Source organism: Mustela lutreola, chromosome 11, assembly GCF_030435805.1.
Source record: "Mustela lutreola isolate mMusLut2 chromosome 11, mMusLut2.pri, whole genome shotgun sequence".
NCBI lineage: Eukaryota > Metazoa > Chordata > Mammalia > Carnivora > Mustelidae > Mustela > Mustela lutreola.
The window spans coordinates 53,118,466-53,133,612 of record NC_081300.1 but is presented as its reverse complement, the minus strand read 5'-3'; the positions used below and the strand labels follow the sequence as shown (position 1 = coordinate 53,133,612).

The following is a 15,147-nucleotide window of genomic DNA, read 5'->3' as shown; positions in this document are numbered from 1 at the left end:
TTTTTTTTAAAGGACATAGGTTTCCACACATCGGGTGAATTACCACATTCAAATTCCCAATGAGCTTACCATTCTGTGAGTTTGCAGTCCATTTCTTCAGCTGAAATAGCGTTTGTAAGCAGTGCACTGGCTTCCTACATTTCTTTCCTGCAGAATATCCCCAAATATCTCCACTCATATATTAATTCAGACAGTAGGTATTTAGCCAATAAAAATAGAATGGGGATAGAAAGATGTCTAAGAATTGGTTCTTGCCTTCCCGGAGCCTGCAATCTGAAAGAGAAAACAGGACACTTATAAAAATACTGAAGGAATGCCTTCAATGTAATATAAACATGATGAATATTTTCCCACAGTCGAGGTGCTGCTGTAGCTCTAAGGAGAGACACATCACCCCCAGATGGAATGAACAAAGCAGCCTTCATGGAGGGAGGAGGATTTGAATAAGACTTGCAAGAGATGAGTAGGATTCTGAGGGCTTGCCACGTAAGTCCTGGAGCCAAAAAGAAACCAGGTATTGCCTAGGATTCATACATGTCCACGTGGTCTATGCAGTGGAACTTGGGCTGATACGTTTGGAAGGACAGATCTGAGCCAGCTTCTGGGGAATTTGAACCAGCTTTTGACGAATGTCCAAAGTCAGCGCTGGCTTGCTAGGAGAGAAGGAACCATGGCACATTTATGAGTAGGTCGTGCTAGTGCGTGGGGGAGCTGGGCGGAAGGTAGAGGCAGGAAGATAGCTCCAGAATATGAGATAATTGCAGTAATACAAACTGGAGGCAAAGCCAGACCAGTGTGGCAGTTAGAGAAGCCAAAAGAAGGGAGAAGATACAAGAGACGTTCACTTATCCATTAAATTAACATTGATTGAGTCACTGTTTCCCAAACATCCTTCATTTATATACGACCGTCGTGACTTTTGCCACATCTGGCTCTCCTGGTATCATTTTTTTTTTTTTAAATCTAATGCTTTTCTAACAAATAGACTCATTTTTTATTTAAACGCATTCAGTTAGAAAACAACAACTTGGGATCCCTTCCATTTGCCTTGCCTCCGGTTGACATTAATCACGAAAACACGAACAAGGAAAACAAAACTAGTCGCTCAGGTAGATGTTATGCCTGTTGAATCCTGCTTACGAGGGAGGAAAAGCAAAAAGGGGTGTTAACATCATATCGTCAAGAAAACAGGGAGCTTTCCTCTTTGATTAAACTAAATGGGTTGGAAGAGAATTGAAACGGAAGGAACTTTCTTGCTGTGCTATTCAAGGCAGCCACAGCTTGGGGACTTCGCTCCCGGCCAGCTACCGGGCGGGGCTCCGGGAACGCGGAGGTGAACTCGGCGTACCCGCTGCCCCCCAAGAGCCTGGCTCTTAGGGAAGGTGGGCATCACACCGACGCCTACTGCAAAGCGGCAGAAGAAAAATCTAGTGCGCCTCGGACACCTTTGGGATACTGCTGGCCCCTTGAAAGCTTTCTCTCGGACGTCTCCCAGCTCATTATTATTTGGAAATTAAATTCTTGTTCTAGGGTTTAATTTCATTCTGACTCTGTATGTGCAGGCTGTTTCCCCCTAGCTGCCTAGAACAAGCATAATAGCCTACCTTTATTTTCTGAGAAAACAAAAGGGAGAGATTTCTTAGGCGAAGCAGACGTGTTCGGGTACATTGGGAAGACTTCGATGGAGACAGTAAAATATCGCTCCTGCTGAGGATCTAGGACGGTGACGGTCAGGTGTCAGAGGCATCTGGGTCGGAGACCTACCCGAGATGAATCGACCTCCTTGAACAGTCCAGGATCATGTCTCTGATAGCTGCGAACATGGCGGCCACTGTCCCTAGGCAACCAGCTCCTAAGTTCCTTCATGAGCTTTGGCATTTATGGTTTTAGGAGACTGTAAATCTTATTATTGATGAACAGCAGCCTGGACGGTAACTAGAAGTGTATCGGCCTTAAGTGTACCCATGACTGCCTCCCAGCACAAGGGATCACTGGAGAGGGGGAAGATGGCAGAGCTTCGTTGGAGGTGATGCGTGAAAGGTGAAGGGGACACCGTGCCGTTGCCAAAGCAACAGCATTTTGAAGGACGAGGAGGAATCACGTGGCTGTGAGGGGCATTCTCCCAGCAGAGGAAGTCATAAAGAATGGGGGGCCGGGTGGGCAGCAGGTGGATGAGGAACCTGCAAGTGACCTAGTGGCTGTAGCCTGGGATTTGAGGTGAGAAGAGAAAGAGGTGAGGCGGGAGGGGAGCTGCAGCAAGGCCAGCAGGGACTGCACAGGCTGTGCAAGGAGCAGGGTTTTATTTTTAAGGAACTGAAGAGTATTGAGCAGGGAAGGGGTGTGATCAGATGAGGAGGTTAGAAAGTCGTGGAGTATCCACTCAGAACATTTATGGGACATGCAAGTGAGCCAGCAAGCTGATGGGGCTTTTTTCCTCCTTTTTTCTTATGCATTTAACATTTAACTCGGTGCCTGGCATTGGGCTAGGTGCTGAGCAATCGAGTCCCTGAAGGAGCTCACATTTGGAAGGAAGACAGAATAGTGTGCAGCTTAACTACTCTTCAGTGAGTTAAATGCTTAAAAAGTGCTACAAATGCTGTTCTTTCCAAAGGGCCATGAATGCCCAGATCTGGGAAACAGTGGTGGACGGGGGAGAGACAGCAAGGGATCCTGAGCTGGGATCCACGGCTTCAGTTGAAGAGTAACAAGGTCCTATAAATTACCTTACACTGGTAAATTACCTCACACTTGTGGCCTCCCACAGGCAGGATGAACTATGGTACCCATAAGGAATTGCCTCTCTATCTCCCTTTCCGGTTCTGTTATCCTGCAGAAGTGCAGAAGTAGATCCCCCCAGCTTGGCCCTCCACAACCCATGGAGCCATCCTTACACTGGGTTCCAACCCTGCGTGTGGAGGTCATGCTTGTGCTTAGAAACGTTTTTCTCTCCCATTTATTTTTTCAGGGTTTTTCTGCCTACATTCAGGGACCCCGAGTAATTCTTGGAGTCTAAAAGTGAAAAAGAAATCTTGATAGGAAAGCTTAAGTTAAACAATTCTAAAGGGATTTCCTCATCCAAAGGACACAAAACGCTGATCATGTTTAAACCGGGATGTAGCTGGCAGTCACATGCCAAAGACCTTTGCAGGAGAACACTTGCACTTCATGAAGCCAATTTTTCCTTAAAGAGCATCTCAAAAGGAGAGAGAGGGAGAAAAAGAAAGAGAAGGAACAACATATTTCAAAGACCACACAACCCGACACCTGGGTGGCTCAGTGGTTTAAAGTCTCTGCCTTCGGCTGAGATCATGATCTCAGGGTCCTGAGATGGAGCCCCGCATTGGGCTCTCTGCTCAGCGGGGAGCCTGCTTCCCCTCCTTCTCTCCCTGCCTGCCTCTCTACCTGCTTGTGATCTCTGTCTGTCAAATACATAAATAAAATCTTAAAAAAAAAAAAAAAGACCACTCAACCAATAAGTGGGATCGTTAAGGGAAGATGCCCATTTCTAGTTAAAGATGCTGAGAGCTAGATGGAAGATGGGCTGAAGCTCGAGGCGTCGGGAAGGACGTTTGCTGAAATCCGATCAAGCCTGGGCATCTTGTCGACAGAGAATAAGAAATAGGGCTGATGCATCCTGGCTTTGAATCCCACCTCCTAAGTAAGAATCCAAAAGTTTTCTTCAAATCTCAGGTGAACTGTTTCCCTACAGCCGACATTCCTTTAACATTCCCGCCCTGTTTGAAGCCACTTGTCCTCCATCTTACACCCTGAACTCACACTCACCACCGGTTGCTCCTGCCTGGATCTGCTCCACTGGGATTTTAGGCTGCCCATGTACTTTGGCTGGGAAATGACACTTATAACGCCAATTACGTGGAACTGTCTTGATACAGATTTGGGAAAAGGAAACAATAATGCTCAGTAGTCAGAAGAAATCTGCCATGGACAGTGGTCCCAATAGGAAGGGCAGACTGTTCAACGGATGCCCTCCTGGTGAAGTCTTTATTGTGGCTTCTCTCCCTACACGTCTTTCTTTCATTGGCTTCAGGTCCTTACTTAGCACTGTAGCAGAAGATGGTTCTCTGAATGGTGTGAATTACCCCACAGTCCATGCCAGCATTAGCAGATGGTGAGGAGAAGGGACTGTGGGGAAATTGAAAATGTCCAGGTTCAGTTCAGAGAGGTGGAGAGGTGAAAGAAAACAAAAACGCGTTTTGTATGGAGGGGTTCCTAAATTCTTCTAGGTTTCTAGCATGCTCCTCTTTAAACAGCCTACCTAAATGTATAGCTGAGGCTATGAATACATGTTTATGTCCCTGAAATATGTCATTTCAATTATGGTTTTATTAGGTAATAGTAATATAATAACAGGCGAATAATCCTATTTCAATTTGATGTCAGAATGCATGGTTTTTCTCCAGTGTCTTCTTTGTAATTTGGCTGATATTAACTGTTTGAAATGGAAATACCTTCCTTTTGACCCCTCAGTAACAGCAAAGCAACAGAGCCGCTGCCCCACCGGTCAGCTTGCCCCCTGCAGTTGTGCTTGTGCACAGTCTAGGCAGTCATATGCCGCAGCCTTGCTGGTATCTCATCAAGAGGGTGAGTGACAAAGACAAACTTTGTCATTGATAGTGTAGCAGTGCCTAGGTCGAGCTCTGGGGTCGGACTTCCCAGATTAACTCTGAGCAAAGTGTTTAACCTCCCTCTGCCTTGTTTTTCCTCCTCTGGGAAATGCAGATAAGAAGTACCTACGTCATAGGGCCGCCATGATAATTGGGTGGGAAAATACATATAAAACGCCAAGGATAGGGCCTGGCATGCAGACATATTTTACCTAATACTTGCTGAAATATACTAACAGCTACACACTTTACAAAACTACCTCTTTGGGCACCCAGATGGCTCAATCAGTTAAGTGTCTGGCTCTTGAGTTCGGCTCAGGTAATGAAGCCCTACATCAGGCTCCACACTCAGGGAAGAGTCTGCTTAAGATGCTCTCCATCTGCCCCTCTCCCAACCTTGCTTACATGCTCTCTCTTAAAAAATTTTTTTTCCTAATTAAAAATAAAATAAACTACCTCTTTAATAAATGAGTCAGTATTTTTTTTTATAATTTTCAATGTGTCTAAGTCAGCAAAGAATTTATAAAAGACTAGTTAACAAAAGACATTCTATATGCCATCACCTGGCCGATTATATGATACAGTCACCATGATTTTAGACATTATATATTGGTTTGCTGTGTCCCCACACAAGAATGTACTTGCCATGAAGACATGGAATTTTTGAGTTGTATACCTGTCATTTGGTAGATACTTAGTAAATATTTGTTGGGAAAACAGGAATCCATAAATGTTAGCTCCTTTGTAGATAACTGGGAGGTGACAGTCTACCTTGGCTCACTGCTATTTTGAGGCTAAAAACACTATACACATTTTACATAAAGGCCTATGTGGTAGGAAGAAAAGCATAGGCATATCTACAATCTTCAGCTGAGCAGCATTTATAGGCCAACATCTTTGACGTGTACAATGTCAGAGTTATAAACAAGCTCTCAGGGTCACCTATGCATACCTAAGGACATGCATTCCCAGGAAGCACTCTGCTTGGCAGCTTATTAAACACTTAGGCTGGGGGTGTCTTCCTCTATCAAAAAGAGGTAGTACAGGGCACCTGAGTAGCTTAGTCAGTTAAGCATCTGCCTCTGGCTCAGGTCATAATCCCTGGAATCAAGTCCCATGTTCTGCCTCTCCTCCTGGCTCACGCTCTCTTTCTCAATACCTCTCTCTCTCTTTCTCTCTGTCTCTCTCAAATAAATAAAGTTAAAAAAAAAAAAAAAGGTGATGTGGCTAAGTATGGTGATATTATCCTTTGGGTTTTTTTTTTTTCCCCATTTTTTCTTTTAACAGCTAAAATTTTTTTCAAAGGAAAGTCCAAAAGCTGTGGATTGGAGGGTGGTCCTTGCTGGGCTGCCTCCCAGCATTCTGAAGTTTCTTGGAGCTACTGATGGGGCAGGAAGAACATGTGCTTTAAGTCTTACAGACCCTTCAAATTCTAGCTTACCTGCTACACACTGTGCTCCTTGGGCAAGATATTCAACTTCTGTGGACCCTAGTTTCCTTATCTGTGCAAAGAGAAGAGAGCATGCCACACTTGCAAGGGTTCCAAAGAGTGTATATTGAGTTCCTGACCCATAATAGGCAAACCTTGTATTTCACTGGATTCAAAAATACCACTGAGCTAATGCCAGAGCCTAGCAAGAGCCCTAGAGACCACTGCAGAAAGAGAAAACATCCTTCCTTCATGACATCAGTTTATTGGCAACCAGGTTCCAACGAAAAAGCCTCCCTGTCTTCAGAGATGTGCCAAGAATTTGACCCGGAGTCATCTTTGGTTCTACAAATCATTGCCACCACTGCTTGAGAGACTCTAGTTGCTGAGAAGCCTTTAAGAGAGATGAATGGGCCGCAGGACAGATGCAACCTGTGAGCTGTGGATGAGACAGCAAAGCAGGCTTCCTTCAGCAAGCTCCATTTGGCACCACTCAGCTCCTTACCCAGGAGCACAGTGCCTATGCTGAAGAGGCATTATTCCTGGGATAAAGATAGTCATATTATTTCTTCAAATTACCACATTTACTCCATGAAAATACCACGTTTCCCAGGCAGGAGACTTCCCATCCGTGTATTTATTTGGCTACCATTCATCAAGTGTGTACTCTCTATCAGGGACCTTCCCAAGAGATGGTAAGATGAAAACGAGAGAGGCGGTCTCCTGGGACAGGGAGGCATGTGACACAATACATTACAGCAAGCCCTTCCAGTGCCCAGTGGGGTTACGAATAATGTGCTGCAAGAACACATAAGACGGTCGTTAACTCTCCCAACTGGGTTCCATAAAGGTTTCTCCCCAAAAGTGACAGCGGAGCTGGGGTATGAAGGAAAAGTATGAGTTTAAACCTAATGGAGGGAAGGAAGAGGTACATTCTGGGAAGAATCATAAGCATAAGAAAGAGACAGTCCAGTTCAGTAGTTCTCAAAATGTGGTTGTTGCGTCCGCATGACAATTGCCAGGGAATCTGTCAGAAATACAGATTACTGGGAATCACCCCAGAAATTCTGAAGACGGTATCCACGAGTCTGGGTCTTGGCAAGCCCTCCAGCTGATTCTTAGGCTCACTCAGCTTGAAGAACCATTGTTACGGTCAAGTGATGGTATCGAGTAAAAGAAGAACTACATTAACAAAGTATTTATCTTTACATGATACAGAGCTATCTCGGTAGACATAGATTTTCCACCCCTACTCCAACTTTTCCACAAAGGATGAGTTAATAAGATTATGTAGCTCACAAAAGGACAAAAAGGATATAGCCAAGGGAAACATAGCAGAAGTAGAATAAAACCATTATCATTTTGTCATACATTTCCCAACAAATGTCCTAATACTCAAAGCAGGTGTGGAAACACGTTTGTCTTCCAAGGGTCACAGTACCTGCAAGATTAGACGGCAGCTGTTAAACACACAGCTTTGTGAATGTGAAGCCCGGAGAGGCGTCCCTGCCACAGCCCCTCATTCAGAAGCTTCATATCAAATGGAAGAAACTCAGACAGCAGCCTGAATATTGAGGCCATGCTTGCTATTCTCAGGCAATCCAACTCACATCTGGATAGTATCATCAAAGACAAAAGAGAGCGGAGGCAGAAGAGCCAGAGGGGAGATGAAATAGTCAGATTTGAACAACAACAACAACAAAAAACAGAGTAAGCATTATACATCACCCTGAGAACCTCATCTTGGAAGGAGGGGCTTCCCCAGACTGCCTGAACCTCCTAGGCTGAGATGGCTTCACACTCCTTACGTCTAGCAACTTCTACATGTGTTTTTTTCCAAGAGCTTTTTCCTTGGTGCATTACAGGTGCAACACGTCTCACGCCATCTAGGGCTTGATTAGCATGTGACTTGTATTCTTTTCTGACTGTTCACGCTTACATCGTTTATCTCCTCAACTAGGTCAGAAATTAGAAGAAGGTCTCTCACTTCCATGCTTCCTTTAGCACAGGGAAGATTTTAAGAGGAGGCTGTCTTTGTAGCTCTTCTGGAAGGAGGAATGAGAATTGGCTCCATGAGCAGAGATGAGTGTTTGAGAGAACACAAGACACAAGGACCCTGGAAAGCGAGGCATGTGGGGAAGTGTGTGTGGAGCCCAGGGCTGCTGGCGTAAGGGCCGGGGGTGGGGGGAATAGAAGACAAGGCCGTCTGGTAGTAAAAGTATAGATCATGAAAATCTCCCATATGCAAAGGTTTAGATTATATTATAAAAGTGTAGGAAGTATGGAAAGAACGTAAAGTGAAAAAAGGCCTGATGAGTTAACAAATCATACTGTTAGGATTATGCTACATGCTGCTGGGGCGGGGGGGCGGGGGGGCGGGGGGGTGTGTGCAAGCTGTGCATGCGCATGCGCTAGAGGGGGTGGGAACAAAGTCATTATGGCTTCGTGTTACCAGCAGAGTAGGTTTAAATTTTACTAGCTCTATTATCTCAGAAACTTGTTTAATCTTCAATAGCCTGTCTTCTTATCCAGAGAATAATCTCTATCACATATTGTTTGAGGATGAACTGAGCTAACTCATTTAAAGTCCCCAACATGTGCCTGGAATACAGGAGCTCAAAAATGTTTCTAATGATTGTGGTTATTAGAGGCAGAAGGACCACTCCTTTTTTATTCACTTAGCATTTGTTGGTTACTGTCTTTGTTTTTCCAACCAAGTCCAGATGAGACAAGAGAAAGGGAGTCAAGGGCTTGGAAGAGCAGCAACAGAGGCAGGAGCCCTGCCATGTTCTTCCCATCCAGCTTTGAGATTGGAGGAGAGTTTGGACCCTGGGAACTTGGCATGGCACCAGTCCCATCCCCAGTGACATTCAGCAGCCCCTGTATGGAAGAACAGAACAATGGTGGTGTCACACCTTGGTTTTATGTTGTTCAGAATAGATGAGGCAGAAAGAAGAATCGTAGAGCAAGGAGCAGAAGGTGCTTACAAAAGAACCTTTGACGTGATATGTCTCTCGGGCCAGCAAGGGAAGAAGTGAGACTCTGGGTGCTGACAGAAATAGAGAAATGGAAGTCGTTGAAGAACCGGATAACAGAAGAAACTATCCAAGAGCCATCAGAGAGCCACAGGGGAGAGAAGGGAAGGAAGAAACGTGAGACATAGGAGGTGGGGTTGGGAATAATAAGAACCGTTAATTCTTTTTATAGTGCCCAGGGCACTTCATGTAAACGACAGTTATTCAATAAATAGACATCGAATTAAATTCATATGCCTACATGTAATTTGACTCCGCGCCCAGTACATTGAAAGAATATAGTCTGCGGTCTTACAGGCTAACACCCTTACCTGTCAAAACTAAGAGATTTTCATCCAGGCACCATGATTGTCGTCATGTTTTCTTCTCTGTCACAGCAACAGTGTTTCAGAAATCTCTGTGGAGAAGGATTTGTTTGTTTAAAGTTTAAGATCTGGTGTAGAAATCCAGAGGGGAAGGAACAACTGGTTCTGAAATAAACAAATAATGATAATAAATGAAAAAGAGTCTCATTGCTATATATGTGAAGAGTAAGAATAAGGTCCTTTAAAAACTATGTGAACAGGGAAGCAGCAGGTGTTTGAGAAATTTCTAATCTCATGCCCATCAACAGCAGCCATCACGGAGGCTGGGGGGGGCGGGGAGGGGCGGAGAATGGAGACCCACCTGCAGAAAACACTCCAGACACATGGCATTGACAATGGTTAGCTGCAGAGGCTACCTATCTCCCCCTCTGGGTGCTGACCACCTCACTCTTGTGCAGGCAGGAGCTGATGGTAGCACTGAAAGAAGGAAGGCGAGATCTGAATGCGTTTCCGTAGGCTGTTGAAGCCAATACGTACTTACAGTGGTCAAAGCCATTTAAAGATGCCTTAGCCGTTCTGAATGGGCCACTTCTGAGCCTCACATCTGGGGCCTGTGGGACACAGGACACTTCGGTGGTGCTTCTCTTATGCTTGCCGTTGGCCCAGCTGGGCAGGAGGGTCTCTTTCCTTGCATAAGGATGCTTTGGGGGGCCTGCCATGGTTCTACCACAAACCGCTGGGCCCTGGCCATTCTGGGCAGGAAGCTGGCCTGGGCTAGATGTGGAAGATTGCTGGGCAGCTTCTCTGTTTCTTCCCCTGGGGCTACGTGGACCTGCTTCTCTCTGCCTGTTTACTCCTCTCCCCTCCCCTTCCATGTTTCTTCTGCAGCGCCCTGGTCTCTGAGGCCCCACCATTTCAAATAGCACTTGACTTTCCGTTCTGAGGTGCCAACACTGGCCTTTCCTCTCCTCCACTTTGCAGATAAGCTCATGAGGGTTCAGGGACTCTAGGAACGTTTCCATTTGAATTTCTGAGAGCCAGCATCTGATTTAGTCAGGTAGGCCTATGCATGGCCCTGAGTTGGGTCTTCAATCCCGGTGCAATGAGCTCAGAGGAGGGAGTAATCGCCTTCAACATTACTGGCCAGGACAGCAGCAACAGAAGCTGTGGGCAGAGGGAAAAACTTCCCCAAAGCAGGTGTCAGCTGAAAAGGCTCCCACAGAAAGGACCAATGGAGGTCCTTTTGGCGCCTCAGTGCTCAGTAGATTTGTATAGCAAACTTGGGAAGAAAAGCAAGCAGCATATGAAAGAAGGAAATATATTGATTCAGGTAAAAAAATATACATATAGTCTGGCTCTGAAGCAAGTTGTCTAGAATGTGCCAGAACGTGTTCACGGGACTATTTAGCTGGCTATGAGAGATGTAGACAGAAATAACCCATTCTCATCAGGGGCGATTTCCGCTACTTCTTTTCAAGTTGTGCTGTGCTGTTTTGATTGTCACCGGCTTTGCATTTTCCCGTTCTCCACCAGGGCTGTCTTTATAGCCCATGGAAGAGTTTTATTCTGTCATCATTCCTGTTTCTCCTACATAGATCAGCGGCTTGCATATCTTTCCCAGCATTGTTTTGTTTTGTTTTGTTTTGAATAGACACTGATGGTCATTGCTCTTTTCTGTGAAAATTCGGCAGACATGTGTTTTTGCCCATAAGACTGGGTCTCCCCCTGCCACCGTGCCTCCCTAAGAACTATTGGCCATGGCAGGTCAAGGCAAGCACGTTCTCTCCCAGGGGAATCCATCTGTAGGCATAGCTGAGGTGACCAGACCCTCTCCTAGAAATGCCAATGAGATCAGTTCCACAGAGAGCACATCTCCAAGGAGTCAGATAGTCAGATAGTCACATAGAGTCAGAATTGTCACCTTCCAAAAATCACCAGTCCAAAATAATGCTGTGAGGTTTTTATAATATACTAAATACTGCCTCAATTATCTCCACAATGAAAATCCCCTCCTAAGTTCTATGAGATTTACTCAACTGGCAATAAGTGTATACCAATATTAATGAGGACTTATTGTTTCTCAAGAAATATCACTGTCCACCTTTTTACGCTTAAAAGTCAAAATGAAGCCCCTTTTTGAAAGCTTTATCTGAAGACAAAGGCAGTTGGAATTGTGCTACCTACTGGGACCAAACTGGAGGAGGTATGGGTTGTTGCTTTTGTGTTTTGTGTTTTGTATTTTTTTTTTTTTTTTGGTACAATATCATATCTTTTGAAAGGAAATGCTTGAAAGGGACTTATTTGTAGAAGCAGACTGACTGAAGGAGTTATTCACAAATAAAATCCAACTGCAGATGATTAGGATAGCAATAATGTTAATGAAAAGGCAGAATACATTCTGGGTATGTAATACGGCTTAGCAGTGTATTCTGAATAATGTAACTGGTGTGTTTCAGACTGTGTTTGTTTAAAGGTGCTCTAACGGTATTTGTATGACTTCAAATACAGAATACATGAAAATCGTTGAGTAGGGAAATCTGAAAAACTGAAAGAGAATGGCATTCAGCCATCTGAAAAGTGGGCCCTTAACTTTGGGCAACATTAACTCATACCCTGACTTCCTCTAGGTTTTCTGTTTACTTTTATCCTAAAATGGCATAGCTTTGTTTTTCAGTAGTATATTAGTGAGAATCGTTCCTCTGCTTTTTATTTAAAATCACAAGCCCATTAAACATTCATAAAGTTCTTCCTTCTTGATCCCCATAGAATTGGGTTTTATTACTGAGAGTAAAAAATTGCTGATAGAAAACCTGCATCCATTTGTTTATTTAAATTCAGTTATTTAACATATAATGTATCATTAGTTTCAGAAGTAGAGGTCAGTGATTCACCAGTCTTATATAACACCCTGTGCTCATTGTATCATGTGCCCTTCTCAATGTCCATCACCCAGTTACCCCATACCTCCACCCACCGCTCCTCCAGCAATCCTGTTTATTTCCTATGATTAAGACTCTTTTATGGTTTGTCTCCCTCTCTGATTTTGTCTTGTTTTATTTTTTCCTCTCTTCCCCTATGATCCTCTGTTTTGTTTCTTAAATCCCACATATGAGTGAGATCATATGATAACTGACTTTCTCTGATTGACTTATTTCTCCCCTTATAATGCCCTCTAGCCCCATCCATGGTGTTGCAAATGGCAAGATTTGAGGGGCTTCTTTGATGACTGAATTGTTGTTCCTCGTATATATACACCGCATCTTCTTTATCCATTCATTTGCGAATGGACATCTGGGCTCTTTTCCTAGTTTGGCTATTGTGGACATGGCTGCTATAAACATTGGGGAACCTGCATCCATACTCCATAGAGTTTTGTTCTGTGCAGAAAAAGTGCCCTATGTATTTAGACAATTAGTGGAAACACACGTGTGTGAGCAGAGAGGCCTGCAAAGGGAGGCACCGCCCTACTGGGCCACATTCTCACCTTCCTTGGAGGTACTCTTTCCTCCTTTTCAGTGTCCTCCTGAACAGCCCAAGCAAGAAATGATTGCTTCTTTTAGATTCCCTTGCCTCTCTCCTCCCCTAGATCCAGTCTGTAGCTATAGCCAGGGAAATCTTGAGTACGTGGATGGCCATGTCACTGTGTCTTTTAAATCGCTCTCACAGAGTACCACCACCTGCAAAGCCAAGTCCTGGGTACTAGGATAGCTTACGAAAGCTCCTGGGGATTTGGCCTTGACTGACCATCCTGCTTAAGCATCTCGCTTAAGGTTCAGAGGCAAGCATCAGAAAACAAAATAACAGTGGCATAGGCAAAAATAAAGGTCTGTTTTCTCCGGCATAGGCAGGATGCAGAGCTGGGCTGCCATGCTCCTCCACTTTGGCCAGCTTCTTCATCTTGTGCCACTCCAACAAGGAGTAAAGAAGGATGTGCCTTGCACTTTAGAGACATTTCCCAGAAATTGCACATGCCATTTCCAATCATATTCCATTAGCCAGAATTAGTCACCTGTGCACATCTAGGGAGACTGGGAAACATAGTCATTATTCTGAAACTACTTTATAGTCTTTAATAAGGGAATCCTTTCTCTCTCTATTTCATTGAATGTTACAATCTGACATGGGCAGGTTGCATGAAGGAAAGCCAAAAAGGCCACTTGACCCTGAAACGACTTGTGGAGATTTCTTCATCCCAATGTGCCCCCAAATCAGAGCACAGTGCTCCCTGTTCTCCTGGACAAGGTCCCTTGCGTTGTCTTTCTAAAGCAAGTCATGATGGTCTGGTTGTCAGTCTTCACTGAATGAGAGAGTAGAAGCCCTTCATTTGGTTCTTCTATCTGCATGTAAAGAAAAATCATGAACAGTAGCTCTAAATAAAGACATGCAGAGAAATCAAAGTGAAATAAGGACTTGCCAGCTTTGCAAGACTATTTTCCCCTTGTCAGCATCTTCTAATATATGGTTGGGTTGTTTTTCCCTCAGGTCTAATAAATTACCTACCTTGAGAAGTTCCTTTACAGTGCTGGATCGTTCTTGCTTTAGTCATCATTGGTACAGCAATGCTTTTGCTCCAGGTGTGGGAACTCTAAAAACCAGGCACATCTCAGGTACCTGAGTGGCCCAGTCAGTTAATCCTCCAACTCTTTGCCTCTGCTCAGGTCATGATATTGGGGTTGTGGGATCAAGCCGCACATTGGGCTCTATGCCCAGCATAGAGTCTGCTTAATATAGTCTCTCTCTCCCTTTGCCCCTTCCCCCCCACTCCTGCACTCTTTCTCTCTCTCAAAAATAAATAAATAAGTCTTTTTTTTTTTTTTTATCAGATGTTTTGGGGGGAAAAAAAAACCAGATGCTTTCACACCTCAGAGCTCATCTCATGGTGACCAATATAGTCAAGAAATTTTCCAAGCCAAAAATCAGAATGTATGGTCTGAGAGTAAAATCGAACTTAAGAGGACAACAAAACACAATTTTGAAGTCATAGTGAAGAAAAATATCAGAGATAATCGCCGTAGTCATAGAAACCCTTATGAAGGCATGTTGACCCACATTTCCCACTCCTGTTCAAAAAAGGAAGGCATGAAAGGCAATTTCCCTTTCCATTTTGAGAAATCTTTTATGGCCACTTAAAATCTAATTCAGGGGCTAACAGCTTCCTTTCCCAAGAATACAGAAGATAACAGGAATTGTTATTCCTCTTTTTTCTTGACTAGGTCATGTCTCTCTGAGCACATTATAAGTCTTTGGCCATTACAGATTTGCTATATGCATTTGGTTGCCCAAGGTATTAAGTTGTTTATTTGGCCTGGACCAGAAACACAGATTGAGCATTTAGAAATGTTTATGATTGTTTATTGCCATTTTTTCATGACCCTGTTTGCCCACATCCTAGAGAAAAGGGAATAAGATCTCAGTATCCTTTTACAAATATTAAGAAAAAGGAAAACTAAGTTATTTATCCTTGCTGCGATGTATTACCCTCTAAGAAAATGTAAGTGCTTGACTCTGTGCTGAAAATCATCCACTTATATTTTAGTAAAACTTACGCTGTGTCTGCTACAAAAATTATCATTTAACTAATTCACCACAAATGGCTTTGTAAAAGCTCTTCATTTGCTCTGCTAGTCCTCAGGTAATATTGTTTTATGTCAAATGCTGTTGTTGTAGTAAAGATAACTAAATACTGAACAGTGAGTCAGTTTTGTTCATTTTGGGGTAAATATGTATAATTCATGTTTTCAGCTCTTGCCAGT

The 15,147-nt window shown here is 43.9% G+C and overlaps 1 protein-coding gene and 1 long non-coding RNA gene across 5 annotated transcripts in view; one reads left to right on the top strand and one right to left on the bottom strand.

Moving 5' to 3' along the window:
• Positions 1 to 15,147, top strand: part of DLGAP1 (DLG associated protein 1) — an 889,418-nt gene that overhangs the window by 548,428 nt on the left and 325,843 nt on the right. The window lies entirely within an intron of this gene.
• LOC131811672 (uncharacterized) overlaps positions 1 to 15,147 on the bottom strand; it is a 365,766-nt gene that overhangs the window by 147,165 nt on the left and 203,454 nt on the right. Inside the window, exons 4-7 of the long non-coding RNA XR_009346068.1 lie at positions 12,879 to 13,731; positions 9,756 to 9,871; positions 9,401 to 9,559; positions 70 to 273 (exon numbers count right to left, since the gene is read on the bottom strand). This is a non-coding gene — a long non-coding RNA (uncharacterized LOC131811672). The remainder of the gene's footprint in view (positions 1 to 69; positions 274 to 9,400; positions 9,560 to 9,755; positions 9,872 to 12,878; positions 13,732 to 15,147) is intronic.